The sequence below is a fragment of the Macaca thibetana genome, chromosome 11, assembly GCF_024542745.1.
Source record: "Macaca thibetana thibetana isolate TM-01 chromosome 11, ASM2454274v1, whole genome shotgun sequence".
NCBI classification, from domain to species: domain Eukaryota; kingdom Metazoa; phylum Chordata; class Mammalia; order Primates; family Cercopithecidae; genus Macaca; species Macaca thibetana.
Genome location: NC_065588.1, coordinates 55,519,597 through 55,536,603, shown reverse-complemented (window position 1 = coordinate 55,536,603; position 17,007 = coordinate 55,519,597). Strand labels below are relative to the sequence as shown.

General features: G+C 35.5%; 1 pseudogene; it reads left to right on the top strand.

The window, feature by feature from the left end:
• The first annotated feature begins 8,934 nt into the window (after positions 1-8,934).
• Positions 8,935-10,505, top strand: LOC126931418 (L-lactate dehydrogenase B chain-like; annotated as a pseudogene).
• Positions 10,506-17,007: the final 6,502 nt, after the last annotated feature.

The following is a 17,007-nucleotide window of genomic DNA, read 5'->3' as shown; positions in this document are numbered from 1 at the left end:
AAAAATGTCATTTATAGGTAGTTAAGGCAAATCTCAGTATTAGCATGGACACTTCTTCCTTGGATTTTTTGCAGTGATCAACTCTCACAGCTTGTTTATATGCAATCTCCATAAAGCTCACTCTTAACTTTTCCAGGCACAGAGACGTTCTTAAACAATCTTTTAATCAACTATAACACTATAACAATACTAACTCTAGTTTAAAGCATCCATATTCATTAGATAACAATTAAAGAGCTCAACGGGATATTTTTATTATTTATGCTTTGTTTTGTTATGAAATTTGTATTTCCTGCTGACCTATATTTTAAATAACAGAAAAGTTCTAAAATAATGAAAGTCAAACTAATGGTTGTTATTATTTCTGGCAATTCATTGCTGTTGTTTGTAGATAATTCTCTCTCCAGATAAGGATACAGAGGATGTTAAAAACAATTAATTCCATAGGTTTTTCTTATTTTATAAGAAATTTTGGTAGCAAATATATATGTTTACCCAATGTTACCTAAATAATCTGATAAGACAGTGTCTTCACTTTTAGGAAAATAAGCTTAATGAAATGTTGGTTAAGAGATGCAGCATCAATAATTTAGGTTTATTGCTATTCTTTATCCTTGCTAAAAAGAAGTAAGTATGTTAAATCCAGAAGGACATGGAAAATGAGATAATATTCGGCAACAGAAGACAGATGTCAGCAATTTTTTGACAACTAGAAAGTGGATGACTTAGTGGAATGGAGAATGCTTAGAAAACATAGATCAATATAAGCAAGCCAATAAGTTCTGAAGAGCCCTGGATTGGTTCCTTAGAAGATAAATGTGGCAAAGTCTTAATGGACTTTATTTAAAACTTGAGGACCTGTAGTGTGTTATGCAATGTGTGCTACTCAGCTTAACTCGTAACCCAGGTACTAATCGAGCATGTCCAAGCCAATGGCGATCAGCTAAAACACTAATCAAGAATGTACAGTTGAGTTGTGATCAGCAGCATTCTATGGAAGCCCCTACTCAAAATGTAGCTAATACAGTTGTTTCTGTTATCCATATATTAATCAATATCCAAAGCTGAATAGTTAATATACTAATGTTAGTAAAATATGTTGACTAGTTTGATAAATATTGCATGTAAATTTTCATTATTGAAATTAAATTTTTCCCAAGATAGGATCATTGTATAAAAGTATTTGAGAGACTCTTCTTGGTTGCATAAGCAGATATAAGAAGCCAGCTAGATCTATTTCCTTTAAGTGGAAAGATGCTTTGAGCTGAATTCCTAAGTGGTCCTGTGTTTAGCTGTGAACTCTGGGTCTTTAGGGTGTTTTGTTTGGTTGACAAATTCCAGCTATCTGGGCAACAAAATCCTGCCCTGAAATCTTGACGTTTGCCCAAATCTACCCTCAAGCAAAGCGGTAATAACAATCATCTAAAGGAACTAAGAGTGTGTTTCCTTGAGTCAGCCAAAAAGATTATATAAATTCTTCCTTTTGTATTTGTCGGTGTAATACATGCAATGTCAAGATCAGAATGGTATGGGACTTCACAATGAAACCAATGGAGATTAGAAGACAATAGTATAATGATTTTAATGGTATAAAGATAATGGTATAAGTCTAAAAGATAATTATTTCTAACTTAGAGGTCTATATCCTGATGCAATTCAATCACAAATGAGGGTAGAATAAAAATTTTAAAACATGCAGGGGTAAAAAAAATACATTTCTCAAAACTTGCTTCTCAGGAAGGTAAGGGAGAAACTGCTCCAACAAAATAAGGGGGAAAAAAAGAAGAAAGTATGGGGCCCCCCAAAAGAGGAGACAGGGCATTCAACACAGAAGAAATGCAAAGGGAATAGGGAATGATACTAAAGGCAAAGAGGATCAGACTGAAGGGAAGTGCCAGGATGCCAAGGACATGGCAGGCCTAGGCAGCAGTCTATTGAGACTGGACCAAGAGGAAATTAATCTGGTATTGTGCACAGCACATAATAAAATCATGATAGCCAGGCTATGCGTGACCAATCAGGCTGCTAAGGAGGCCCAATCCATGTGATACAGACAGCTCAGATGAAATAAAAATGGATCATCACAGTGACATCTGTTAAAGCACTAGGTCTCTCTGTTAAAGCACTGGGAATAATGTCAATCATTTATATGTTTGGGTGTGGCAAATATTTCTAAAGCATTGAATTCAAGTTTTGAAACTTAAATTACAGAACTTATTGCTAGACAAAGGTACAGAAATAGAGAAAAAACCGACTTAACATTATCTATATTCTGGCAATACTATTCAATTCAGTTTAATTCCAGGACACTTCAGGTCCATAATTGCCTTTTTTTGTTGAATGTGGGCTTTAAAAGTCCATAAACTTCATGCAAGATCTATTGAGGTGTTGGGATGCAGAACTATGATACCTCAAGGTAGAAGGCACTTTGCCATGCTAAGTCCTTTTGAACTGAAGGAGACTGGAAGGGCCTCAGAAGCAAGAAGTTCTCTGTGACCTTCTCCTGTTCTCCTTTCTCCGTTTCATCCCCAAAGCAGGTCATAGAACTAGAATTCCTCTTCCCCAAGGAAGATCCCAGAAACTAGAACTCCTTTCACCTAAAACAAGTCATAAAATCTAGAAATGTCACTCTCTGATTTTCTTTCTTCTCCCCTGAAGATCCTCATGTGATAAGTGACCTAACCTATACCTAGATAAAGGGATGCTACACTGAGAGGCTGAGAAGAATCAGCAAACAGGCCTTGCTGGGTTCCCCCCAGAGTTCATTACCATTAGATCATACCCTTTTTAGCCAATTTTATTTCTACACAGCCATCAATTCTTTACTGCATATAAGCATAAAAATGCACAGTTTTTCCTAGGTCTTTAGGTCTTCATTCTGAAGTTTCCTGGGACACATAAAACTTGGATTAAATAAATTTGTTATCTTTTCCTCTTGTTAATCTGTCCTTTGTTATAGGAATGTCAGTCATGCACTTTGAAATGGGTGCAAAAAAAGTATTATACATTTTTACCTTTACATAGTCTTCAGAAAAAATATAGATAATCATAACTTCTTTTCAGTTAGTCTCTAAGTAAAATACTAAATGTTGGTTGTCATATTTAAAATATAATGAGAAATAAAATTGTTCTGTATATATATATTTTAAATTTAAAGAACCCTATTATGTATTACTTCATTGGATCTATTTTCTGGATTTTAATTGTTGAAAAGTCTGGAGTAAAATAAACAGAATATTTTTCAGATGCATTGTAGTTAAAATAATTGAATAAGAATGCTAATGTAATTTTTCAGGAAGTCATTGTCAATTTGTCCAAACTTGGGTCTTTCTGCTCTTTCTGCCTGGTTTTTTGTTTGTTTGCTTTTGTTTTTGTTTTTGCTCATTAATAACTGTATTAAACAAAGGTGTTATAAAAGAGAACTATTTTATGCATTTAATTAACTTTAATTTTATTTTCAGTTTTTACTTGTTTTAAATAATTTATTGTTGGCAGTTTGAGGAAAATATTAAATGTGAGAGATTCACATAAGCTATTGGTCAGAATGAAGTTTTTGGTTTATCTTTGAATCCAATAATCCTTTCTTTGTCAGCATTTTTGTTTTTACTATTTATCATTCTCATATTGCACAAATTGGGAATTCACTGAAATAGGTATTGATGTTTATACTGTGTTTTTCATCCTTATAGGAGTATGAGGATGTAATTTTCTTTATAGAGATGCATTGAATTCATCTTTTTGAATTATCAAGCAAAGCCTATTTCAAGACTATGAGATCTTCTCAGACTTCTTACAATAACTCTTATTATTCATGAAGTCACAAACTCAGAAACCAAGAGAACTCACACTGACCCTGTTATTACCTCTAGACAGAAATAGGGGTGTTTTGCAATAACCGCCCCCCCAGTCCCCACCAAAAGTAGGTATCATAAAACAAAGAACAAAGACATACACCACAGGTTGCCTTACACATTAGCAAAAACTAAAATGGGTTTTGATATCTTGGTTTAGCCTGAATGTCCAAAAAGAGAATATTCTAAATCACTGTGGATAGAAATATAAATATATCTCAAAGAATTTTGGCGGTATAATATATATAATGGACAATATCTATATGCATAAGGTTTGCATTATACCATTGTTTTTAGAAGCAAAAATGGAAACAAAGTATCTATTTAGAAAGGTTGAATAAACTAGTACACCTAAACAATGGAAAACTATGCTATAACTTATTAATATTAATAAAATGAAAAGGTAGGTTCATCTACATTCACTCTTGTGAAATAAACTTCATAATATATTGATAAATAAACAGATACAGATCAAAAAGTATATTTTATTCTGACAGTATACACCAGAGTTAATATCTATACGCTCGATACTAATATTTCACATATTAGTTTTCCCTATTTTTTCTAATTTATATCTATAATTATTGTTCATTATTTAAATAATTTAAGAAAATGTTATGCTATCAAATTGAAGAAATTAAATTTCCCATGAAGTCTTTATAATTGTAATACTTTTCAAAAAGCCATAATAATTTTAAGCAAAATAGTATGCTTTCTAAAATGTGCTGAAGACTTTACAATGGTTTTTAAAAGATAGTGCAGATATATTTGTAAGTGAACACAAATATCCCATCCTTCATTCTTGATCTCATCCTTTGTTATTGAAGACTTTCAAGTATGGCAATTAACGTAAGAGCATAGGGATAATTTCCAGTTGTGATGGTTAATACAGAATGTCAACTTGATTGGATTGAAGGATACAAAGTATTGATCCTGGATGTGTCTGTGAGAGTGTTGCCAGAGGAGATAAACATTTGAGTCAGTGGACCGGGAAAGGCAGACCCACCCTTAGTCTGGGTGGGCACAGTCTAATCAAAAGCCAGTCCAGCTAGTATATAAGCAGGAAGAAAAATGTGAAAAGAGAGACTGGTCTAATCTCCCAGATTACGTCTTTCTCCCGTGCTGGATGCTTCCTGCCCTCGAACATTAAACACCAAGTTCTTCAATTTTGGAACTCGGACTGGCTCTCCTTGCACCTCAGCCTGCAGACAACCTATTGTGGGACTTTGTGATCATGTAAGTTAATACTTAATAAACTCCCCGTTACATATGTATCTATTCCATTAGTTCTATCCCTCTAATTAGAACCCTGGCTAATAAAGCAGTATTATTTTGCTTATTCTACTTTTTCAGAAAGTCAAGAAACCTTTAGATTCTGTGATTTAGAGTATACTGAATTTATTACTTTGTTTTACTGACTTTAAATGTATGAGGATGAGTACGAACAGGTATATAATAACTATAGATTGAGCTCTTCAAAATCTGAATCTTATTCAGACAGCCACAGATCTATGTTATTTGATGACTTTCAAGCTTTCATTGTTGTACATACCAAAAATAAAAATGAATTACAGCTTTTCTTGGATATTTGGAGAATTTTCAGAACTTAAAGAAACCTAGCTTTCTCTGCTAGTTTCAAGTGGCATTTAGCCTTTTGTTCGTTTACAGATTAGGTTAAGAATATAACAAACCCAAGGGATCATCTTCCCAGAAAAATGTTCTTATGCACATACAAGAACAATTTTTACATACAATTTCAAGTGTCCATAGAGTCCCCTGGAGCACATGTTTATAATGGATAAATTAGTCAAACTAAGAGAGAAGGTGATTTCATCTTCATATTCAAAGGGGCGTGTAACAAAGCAGAATTTCCAACACTGTGCATTGCTTCAGACAAAGCGGAATTTCCGACACTGTGCATTGCTTCAGTAAGTCTTTGGTGAGGGTGATTAAGTATACTCTGGAAACAGATTGAATGAAATGGTGCAAAAGGAATGCTAACCTCCAAATTGAAGTTTGACAAGATGGCCTCAGAGAATATGCTGTTATTTTATTATTGGATGTAAACAAAGATAGTATATTTAATTTAATAGATAGACTTTCAGAACATGAAAGTAATTAAAACATCACCACTGTACTACTATCTGCCACTCTCTATTTTCTCATCACAAAGGCAATACTAGTGTTTGATGTCCTCTCCCTTGATCCTTCTTAGGACTTTTGTTTCAAGATGGTGGGCGGATCATAGACAACTATTTCTTTCCATCCCTAAACCTATTAAATTGATAGGAAGGATAATCAGGAAGGGTAAAGTTCACAGCAATGAAGAAAATAATGACAATGAAGTCAATGGGTAAGAAAATTATACATTCCAGAAGATGAAAAAAGATAAAGGATGAAGCAGAAGTGAAACTGAACTGCAGACTGGAAAAATTGGGAAGGAAGCTGCAAAAGACAAACTCAAGGATAAATTTAACCTGACTAAGGAGACTCTTGAGTGGCTTTGTCTCAGGGACCCAAGGTCAGCAGACAGTAGATGTCTCCCAGTACTCGGATGAACTATATCCTGCTACCTGGCACTTAGCTCTGGACAAAAATCACAGGACTCTTCTCCAAAGAAACTGCATCATCTACCTCTGGTTAATCAGTGAAATTCTAAATAAACTGTAGAGCACAGTTTTCCTTATTCCAGCATTAAGATTTGGTTTAATGGCTACCCCCGCCCACTAACCTTAAAGTGAAGCCTGCTGAACTTGACCACACACAGTGCTTCCTGTTTATTCCTTCTAAGTGTCAGCATAAAAACCAACATTCAACATAGACCACAGGATATCTGCAACATGAAAAAGATACAATAGAAACAGATAATTTGTGTAACATAATGATGAAAATTTGTTCAAAGTCAAATATGTTTTCTCAGAAAGAATAAAGAAGATACAGTATCCACCAAATAGGAATGAAAGGTTATGAAAAAAAAAGAAAAAGACAGAGCTTTTAGAAATTAAAATGATTGGAGGATTAATTAATTGAAAGATAAAAGTTTTTAAAAATCTAAGATTTATAGAAAGAAAGAACAAAATTCAAAAAGACCTAGTAAGAATCCATAACATCTGACTAAGAAGTGATCCCCAAAAAGGGTGAAAAGGAGCAAATTTTAAAATACAAGGCAAGTTTAACAGTTAATTTTAAGTTAAAAAAATACTGTTCATAGCTGAAGTTTCCCAGTGTTCAGGAATATGCAGAACAATGATAAAGTACCTTAACAGGGTTTTCACAAAGCACAGAATGGACTCAAATGAGGCTGTGATCAATTCTATCCTGGAATTTTTCAGGGTCACCAAATAACATATAAGTAGACTACTAGAATATGACTGAGAATTCAGGATTAGAAGAGAGAGAGGTAAGTGATTCTAGAAAAAAGGGAACACCACACACAAAACTCTGGTGTGGACAAATGAAAACTGCCTGCTGTCCTATGGTAATCTTCGGAATCTGTAATAAGCAGCAGCTCATCAGGACAGATGCAGCAATCAATTCAGACAGATACCAGCTCTTCACAACCAGTACAGCCATACCTGACTAAGTGTCATCCCTGCTGACACTGAGAGAGAAGGGCAAGTTCTTTAGTTTAAGAAGAACAAAAAGAATGAATAAAAGAAGAAAAAAAAGATGAGGTAGATTTGCTATTTTAAGGCATACTGTTTATGGAGTGAGAAGACCAATTGCGCCGTAAATTCCTGCCCTTTGTCCTCCAGAGTCTATCCTTTGTCTGTCTGTGTGTGTGTGTGTGTGTGTGCGCGCGCGTGTGTGTAGGCCTGGAAGAGAGGAAGATGAATTAAATACATACTTGATTTAAAACTCAAGATAAAGCTTAATTTACTTCTGGGCAAATACATTGTTACTTTCTGGGCAAAGACTTCATTTTAAGGCAATAGATGGCTGATCAACCTTTCAGTAGAGGAATTTTTCATGGTAAAGTCTCAGGGTTTCTTGAATACCAGAGGGGGCAAGAGAAGAGTTAAGGGTTATAAAGAGACAGGCGGTAGTGAAAACAAAGATTCATTAAAAGCTCACCTTGGTTCAGGTACTATACCCTAGGACATACAGATATGGATTATTGGGATGATAAACAAGAAAAAAAACTGAATTCATAAGAGCCATGAGAGTGGTAAGTTTGGAGTGATAGGAGAAAGGGGGAAAATTTAATCTATTCTTAGCTATAAGACTCAACCTGACAGGATCTACAAATCTGAGGAGTGTAGGCTCCAAGAAACCAAGAGTCTTTTTTACTTCTTATTCATCTGAGAGTTGGACAAATTAGGTTTGTTAATTTCTAATGAATTAATTGAATGGGTGATTATGCAGATTATGTTTTATTTTGAAATAGTAGTAAATTTACTATAGCCAACTTACTTATTTTTCATATTTTGTCAAAAAAATTTGCTTAAAGTGTCTCTTTTTTTCTAATTTAAATTCATGCCAGGTTCAGTGGCTCACACCTGTAATCCCAGCATTTTGGAAGGTCAAGATAAGTCGGTCATTTGAAGTCAGAAGTTCAAGACCAGCCTGGACAACATGGTGAAACCATGTCTCTACTAAAAATACAAAAAAAAAAAAAAAAAAAAAAAAAAGGCTGGGTTGTAGTGCTGCACGCCTGTAATCCCAGCTAATCGGGAGGCTGAGGAAGGAGAATTGCTTGAGCCTGGGAGGTAGAGGTTGTGGTGAGCCAAGATTATGCCACTGCACCCCACTCTGGGTGACAGAGTGAGACCCTGTCTCAGAAAAAAAAAAAAAAAAAAATCTCTGCTGCATGTCTCTGCTTCAGTTTGCAGAATCTCAGCCACAGTGAATAAAACTCATTCCAGTTCAGGAAATTCCATTTTCAGACTGGGCTCAGTGGCTCACATCTGTAATCCCAGACCTTTGGGAGGCTGAGGTAAAAGGATCTCTTGAAGCCAGTAGTTCGAGTCCAGCTGGGAAATTAAGCGGGACCTGTCTCTCCAAAAACAAATTTAAAAATTAGCCTGGTGTGTTGATGCACACCTGTAGTCCCAGCTACAAAGGAAGCTGGTGCAGGACGTTCGCTTGAGGCTAGGAACCTGAAGCCACTGCACTCCAACCCAGGCAACAGAGACAGACCTATCTCTGAAAGAAGAAGAAGAGGAAATAAATTCAATTTTCAGAAAATGGCCCATTAGAAGTCTCCAATTGGAGACGCAGGCAGCTCACATTGTCTTCTCCGCACTGCTGTTACTGAGGTCTCCAGCGCCTTCTCCCTCCTGTGTAAAATGGCAACTCTTAAGGAAAAACTCATTGCACCAGTTGCGGAAGAAGAGGCAACAGTCCCAAACAATAAGATCACTGTAGTGGGTGTTGGACAAGTGGTATGGCGTGTGCTATCAGCATTCTGGGAAAGTCTCTGGCTGATGAATTTGCTCTTGTGGATGTTCTGGAAGATAAGCTTAAAGGAGAAATGATGGATTTGCAGCATGGGAGCTTATTTCTTCAGATGCCTAAAATTGTGGCAGATAAAGATTATTCTGTGACTGCCAATTCTAAGATTGTAGTGGTAACTGCAGGAGTCCCTCAGCAAGAAGGGGAGAGTCGGCTCAATTTGGTGCAGAGAAATGTTAATGTCTTCAAATTCATTATTCCTCAGATCGTCAAGTACAGTCCTGATTGCATCATAATTGTGGTTTCCAACCCAGTGGACATTCTTACATATGTTACCTGGAAACTAAGTGGATTACCCAAACACCGCATGATTGGAAGCGGATGTAATCTGGATTCTGCTAGATTTCGCTACCGTATGGCTGAAAAAATTGGCATTCATCCCAGCAGCTGCCATGGAGGGATTTTGGGGGAACATGGCGACTCAAGTGTGGCTGTATGGAGTGGCGTGAATGTGGCAGGTGTTTCTCTCCAGGAATTGAATCCAGAAATGGGAACGGACAATGATAGTGAAAATTGGAAGCAAGTGCATAAGATGGTGGTTGAAAGTGCCTATGAAGTCATCAAGCTAAAAGGATATACCAACTGGGCTATTGGATTAAGTGTGGCTGATCTTACTGAATCCATGTTGAAAAATCTATCCAGGATTCATCCCGTGTCAACAATGGTAAAGGGGATGTATGGCATCGAGAATGAAGTCTTACTGAGCCTTCCATGTATCCTCAATGCCCGAGGACTAACCAGCGTTATCAACCAGAAGCTAAAGGATGATGAAGTTGCTCAACTCAAGAAAAGTGCGGATACCCTGTGGGACATCCAGAAGGACCTAAAAGACCTGTGACTACTGGGCGCTAGGCTATAGAAATTTAAAAACTACAATGTTATTAACTCTGAGCCTTTAGTTTTCATCTGTGTACATGGATCGCAGTTTGCTTTGATCTTCAATATGTGAATTTGGGCTCATAGAATCAAAGCCTATGCTTGGTTTAATGCTTGCAATACGAGCTCTTGAACAAATAAAATTAACTATTGTAGTGTGCTTCTAAAAAAAAAAAAAAAAAAAAGAAGTCTCCAATTAATGAAGTGATAAATTGAGTTGTGCATAAAAAGTAACTGTAAGTTTTATATTTCTTGTATAACAACATATTTCTCTAACTTAGTAATAAGTCTATTGATTTGTTCATAAATGAAATTTGAGACACAAGCAAGGTGAGTTGTTACATGTTAAATTAGTTATTATAAAATCAGGCTTTGGTCAAATTGTGTTATTTAAAAGTAAATAAATAATTAGCTGATCTTTCACACAGTGTTTTCCAATGTCCTCATTACTGTCTTCTGCACAAACCACTAGGGGGCAAGACAGTCTAACATATTAGAGCAGACCTAATTGTATCCAACAGAGGGCAGTAATACACAAACTAGGGAGACAAGTCAATCACATTACATTTCAGCCATTCACATCTGCCATTTCCTCTGGGGATTATAAGAGGGAGGGAAGAGAGAAAGGAAGGAAGGAAGGAAGCAAGGAAGGGAGGGAGGGAGGGAACAGCCTTCTCAATAAACAATTCATTGGCTGACTTTTCTGAAATTGTTAAACAAGTGAATTTAATAAACAACTTTTTCTGAATTTAAATAGTTTAACTTTGAAGTGAAAAACCACAAGTTTGAAGATAAGTGTTAACAAATAGAAATGAGAAAATGTGAAAATCATTTCCAATGAAAGGAAACAAGTGTTAACAACTTTATTTTTAACGTTACTTTTAAAGGATAAGTAGTGAATCAACAGCATAAATAATTATTTATTAGACAAATAACAAGAGCTGAGTATCTGTGAAGTGTCAGACATTCAAAGTCATAGTCAAGGGATTAGCAATGTCTCATAAAATATCTTGAAGAAAAAAACCTCGGTTATGGGGAAAAGTCAAGAGTCGGAAAGCCTGGGTTTATTACTGACTATGGTATCCGACGGCTGTATGATATTTGGTAGATCGGTCAATCTACACAGCCTTCAGTTGCCTCATGTGCAAAGTTACAGAACTTGTAACATAAATGATTTCCCAACCTGGCTGCTCATAGAGGAAACCTTGCATTGTCATTCTCCATACCTTGTGAATTAGCACTGACTCTCCAGAAATGAAACTCAGCAACACCTATACATACATATATATATACACACACATATGATACAATTTAAGATCATATAATACACACATGCAATTCTAGGTAATTCTGATGATCTGACATTTTTATAACTATTGGGTTAAATGATGGTTAAGATTTCTTTTTTCTCTTTAAAATACTGAGTTTATGACTATTTGTACATAACTACAACTAGTATTTTAGGATAGAAGGTATTTTTCTCACCCAACACTAAACACACACACACCCCAAAAACTCCATTACATTAAAAGAAAAAAAAAAATAGAACTTGACAGAGTTCAAGATATGCTCTCCTAAAATGTGGCACCTTGACATATGGAATATTTTAAGTTGAAGGAATTTGTGAAATAGATACTCAGGAAGGTATCTCTGACTTCTTCACTCCTCCCCTGGAGAAGGTCATAGTTCTTCGTGTGAGAGGTGGCTTCTCAATGCCTGGAGGAAAGGAGCATCCTTACCCCTAAAGACACAGATCACAGGGACACCAAGAGGAATCTCAACAAAAAGGCCTAAGCTTCCCCTGGCTTATTACCCTTTAATTCTTTCTTTCTTTCTTTTTCTTTCTTTCTTTCTTTCTTTCTTTCTTTCTTTCTTTCTTTCTTTCTTTCCTTCTTTCCTTCTTTCTTTCTTTCTTTCCTTCTTTCTTTCTTTCTTTTCTTTCTTTCTTTTCTTTCTTCTTTCTTCTCTTTCTTTCTTGCTCTTTTTTTTTTTTTTTTTTTTTGCCTCATGTTTTTCCATGATTCTCTATTCTTCCTCAAATCTATTTAAAAAACACTCAGGTTTAACTGATTTTTTTTCAGTCTTCACTTCTTTATGAAGGCTCCTGTATCATGTAAAAATAATATTAAATAAATGTGTATGCCTTTCTCTTGTTAATCTGTCTTTTATGACAGAGGCCCCAGTCAATGAACTTATGATGTGTGGAAGGAAAATGTATTTTTGTTTTCCCTCCCCAACAAATTAAAAAATAAATCAATTTGGAGACAAAGTTTCCAAGAGTTCCACTGAAACACTGGCACTTTTTCATTTTCCCTTAGAACTTTCTTTCTTTTTTTAATGAATAGTTGTCATTATTACTTTTGATGTGATGTGGCTGCAGCTGATTATATGCATAAATACCTTGACATTATTATTGTTCTTGTTGTTGTTATATCTTGTATTAGTCCATTCTCATGCTGCTAATAAAGACATACCTGAGACTGGGTAATTTATAAAGGAAAGAGGTTTAATTGACTCACAGTTCAGCATGGCTCAGGAAGCCTCAGAAAACCTACCATCATGGTGGAAGGGGAAGCAAACACGTCCTTCTTCAAACGGCAGCAGCAAGGAGAAGTGCTGAGCAAAGGGGGAAAAACACTTAACCATCAAATCTCATGAGAACTTACTCACTGTCACAAAAACAGCATGAGGGTAACTGCCGCTGTGATTAAATTACCTCCCACTGAGTTCCTCCCATGACATGTGGGGATTATGGGAACTAAAATTCAAGATGAGATTTGAGAGGGGACACAGCCAAAGCATATCATAACTTGAATTTGTAATGACTAATCACCTCGGGAATAACTTCATTACATGTAGTCTGACTCCAGAGAAAGTTGAAGAATTTCTCTCCTGTGAACTATGATGGCAGCATTACAATTGAAATCCCGCTTTAAGAAAAAGCCGGAAAGAAACAGATTTAGCCCAGTAGTAATATATGAAACAAAACAGACATGAATTCTTTAAATGACTGGTAAATCACTTTCTGTGTGAAAGTTTATCTTTTTCAATCTCCTTCCAAGAAAAAGGACTCACAAGTTTAACTTTAACTTAGATATAGCAAAGAAAATGTTCTTGTAAGTCACCTAACTACCCAATTAGATCCAGTGACAAAAGATGTAAAATGGCTTCATTTTTGGTGAGTACGTTATGTTTTTAGTACACAACTTGCTCACAAGGACATGCCAATCTTTGTGTTATGTCACTTCTCTGGAAGCAGTATAGATTCTTGTGGGATTTTAAACATAGTAAATGGCAGAGGAGATGAGATACCTCATTACAAATGAATGAATAATAACCTTAGAATCTGAGGTGATATTGAAGGACAATCAGAGGCAATCATATTCTCTGCTAATCTGCTGTTTTGGTCACTACATTATATTTTTAAATCAGACTACATAATTTCCCCTCAAGAAAATAAGAATTTATTATTTTAGTAATTTCATGTGACACAGTACCTCCTGTTTCTGTGGAAGAACAAAGCAAAGTAATTCAGAAATCAAATGGTACATAAATGAGGTTTTTGCAGTTATCACATTTTTCTAATTGTTATTACTTATATCTTCCCCATTTCAGTCTCTCTTTCTCTCTAATGGTGTTACAGAGTGATCTTCTTTTAATTTTGGACTAGCACTTAAAATATATATTTCTATTTCAAGAGAACTCTAAAAATTATTCTCCTATAATGGCAGCAAAAATATAATTCTGCAATTGCAAAAACCATTTTCATGTTTTATTTTAAAATTCTGATTTAAAATAAGTACAACTTCTAAGAAGCTCTTTCACCAGCTATTTAGGTTCATTTTAAATACACCTGCATTTTTTATTTGAGGAAGCTGCAATGTTATATTCCATGTACAAGTCAACTAGTCCTAAAATGTTAAGTACTAAAGCAGTGCAAAATGTACACAAAGAAGGTTAAATTAATTGGGGTAAATAACACTCCTAAATGTCCTATTGACACCTAATTTATATCATATCCTGCTGCAACTGGAAATACAACTGAAATGTTTTAGAATTTCATAAGTGAGTAAGAATGTGGACATTTTACCACTGTCAAGTAAACTTACAAAACGTGTCCATTTTACCTTAACTCTTTTAATATAATACCCACTATTAATTTTACCGTTAGGAAAATCAAGCCTGCAAGAAAGAAATCCAATTTTCAAGACTACGTCGCTGCCTGAACTATATATGGCATATACCCTTAACTTTTGCTGTACTAATGACCAGCTTCTCCAGAAATACCTTTCATCATTCATTTCTAGGATTGTGGGATACACTACACCAACTACAATGTTCCTGTACCACAGAATCACACTCTGATTTAACACTCCATGGAACCCTATTCTGAATCATGAATCAAAAACAGAGAATGTTAATTCTCTGTCTCCTGGAATTTACATTACCTTACTTCTCTTGTCTCCTATCTTTTCTCTTTTCCCTAAACACTTGGAGAGAATAATTCAGAAGCTCCTCTAAGATAGAGAAAATGCAAACACATTTGAATCTGTTGATGAGACAGATTCTTTTAATTCTTGGCCAAATCCGAAAGGTGAGCCAAAGTGATAGGAACAATGTATTACTATAGTTTTGGAAAAGCACTTTTATGACAGCGTTGGCAGAAGAGATGTAAGAACATTAAACACCTCTGTGTACTCTGCCTTGTTGTCTAAAAAGTCATCATTAATATGCTAATGTATTGTGCACAAATAAGAAGCTGTTACATCATTTTATGTTTTAAATATAAGGAAATTGATATAACATGGTGAATTGAGAAAAAGCACAGTAAGTGTATCAAATCTATTCTACCTTTCCTTAATGTTTATACAGTAGAATAATTTTGTAGTTTAAAAGTTCAGAAAGGCTCTTCAGATAGTTTGGGTCACCTATTTCCAGATAGTTTGGATCATATATTTTATTAATTATTGAACTATCATAGAGGAAACTAAACTTGTGTCTTGATGGTGGTGAAGTTCCTGAGCTCTAGAATCAGGCTGCCAGGGCTGAATCCAATGCAAATTGAGGAACACTGGGCAAGTTACTTAATTACTCCAAGACTCAGTTTGCTTATCTGTAAAATGGAAACAAAGTAACTGATCATAAGATTATTGTGAGCTAAAGCACTAAAGTACTAAATGTAGTTCCTGCCCATCATTGTTCAATAAACATATTACTTGTATCATTTTACTTTGTTTTTACTTTGTTCCTCTCTCAAATATCTGCAAACAAAAGCAAGAAATAATGCCTTAGTTTCTGGGTCAACCGAAATCAAATTGGATACTCAATTGTGAGTTTACTTTAAGTCATGAAATACTATGACTTTGAGGCCAAAACACCATCTAATAAAGGAGACACATGCTGAAAATGGCAGGGCCATAGATGCCAAGGGAGTATTGCCGAAAGGGGCAGTACCACTTTCAGAGGAGTATTTTTAGCTCCTCTTTCTTCAAGTACCAGCCATGTGACATGAGCAAGTTGTTTAATCTCTGAGGCTCAACTTTTTCATATGTGAAAAGAGCGAATAACACACACATATCAGACCCTTATCCTGAGAATTAAGAGATCATTTGTGGAAGATTAAAAACTATGAATTTGAAATTGGGAAAGAAAAAATTTCTTTCACTTTGAGAGAAAGAAAAAAATCAAAACCTCCATGTTCAGCCTGAACTCCCCTCCTTTCCGGAACCTTCCATGTTTCTACAGTTATCTGCCCCCAGAGGTATATTGGTTACTCTTCCCTCTTTGTTATCCTCGGACATATCTTCCTTACCTGTCTCAAAATTAATTATGAGTCCATGGCCCATAGAAATGAAAGATTTGTTTCCATAGTCCCAGCACCTAGCTAAGAGAAAAACATTCTGAATTATATTCAGCAAAGTAATTTTTAAATAAATGATTGAATGCTTAAATGAAGGAATGTATTCTCTTGATATTAACAATAGGACATATTATTTCTTCAGATAAGTGACAAAAAAAAAAAAAAAATCCACACCACTATTTACCAAACAAGTTGCCTTCTCCATGTATATCTCCAGTTGCATGATTCTTGGTATTGTCATAATTAGAAACGCCATGCTAACATTTCAGAGTCAAGCACACATCTCTTTTGTTGAGTGCATAAGGACTCCAGCCTGCTGGTGGGGCAGAAGCTGCACAGCCATCTGGAAAGAAAACTTAGAATCCTGTGGTAGGGCCAGAAAAGGGGCATTAGCTTCATAAATGTGGCACTCATACAACTGTTGGAACAAAACTGGCAGTGAATCAAACCCTGAGCTTGTCTGCCTGTCTTCCTTGGAAGAGTTTATGCATTACATTGGCTACAAGAGACAGGCAAGGACTTTAAGACACAAGCAGAAGAAAAGATAGAATGTCATTTAAATCACATTTCCAGACTCCTTTTCAAGTGAAAACCCAGCAACTCCGAGTGGATTTATGCCAACAATGCTTAAGCATTTCTGTACATGATCAGATCACTCTCATGTCACCTGGACTACCGTCACTTGTGATCAGTAGAAGGCTGTACTGTAGGGGATACTGCAAGTAGAGAACCAGTCTTTTCACTCAAGCAGACAGATTTGTGTGGAGAATTCTGGTTAATTCATAACCCATTATAAACTGAAGCATTTAACACTTCTCGATTAAAGATTCAAAATCTTATAATTCTTTGCCAATAAAATACAGGCTTTCACTGTTTCAGTAACCATGCTTTGAAAATCATGGAAAAAGCCTTACTCCATAGCTAGACAAAATTTAATATTTTAATCGGCTAAACTGAAAAAAAAAA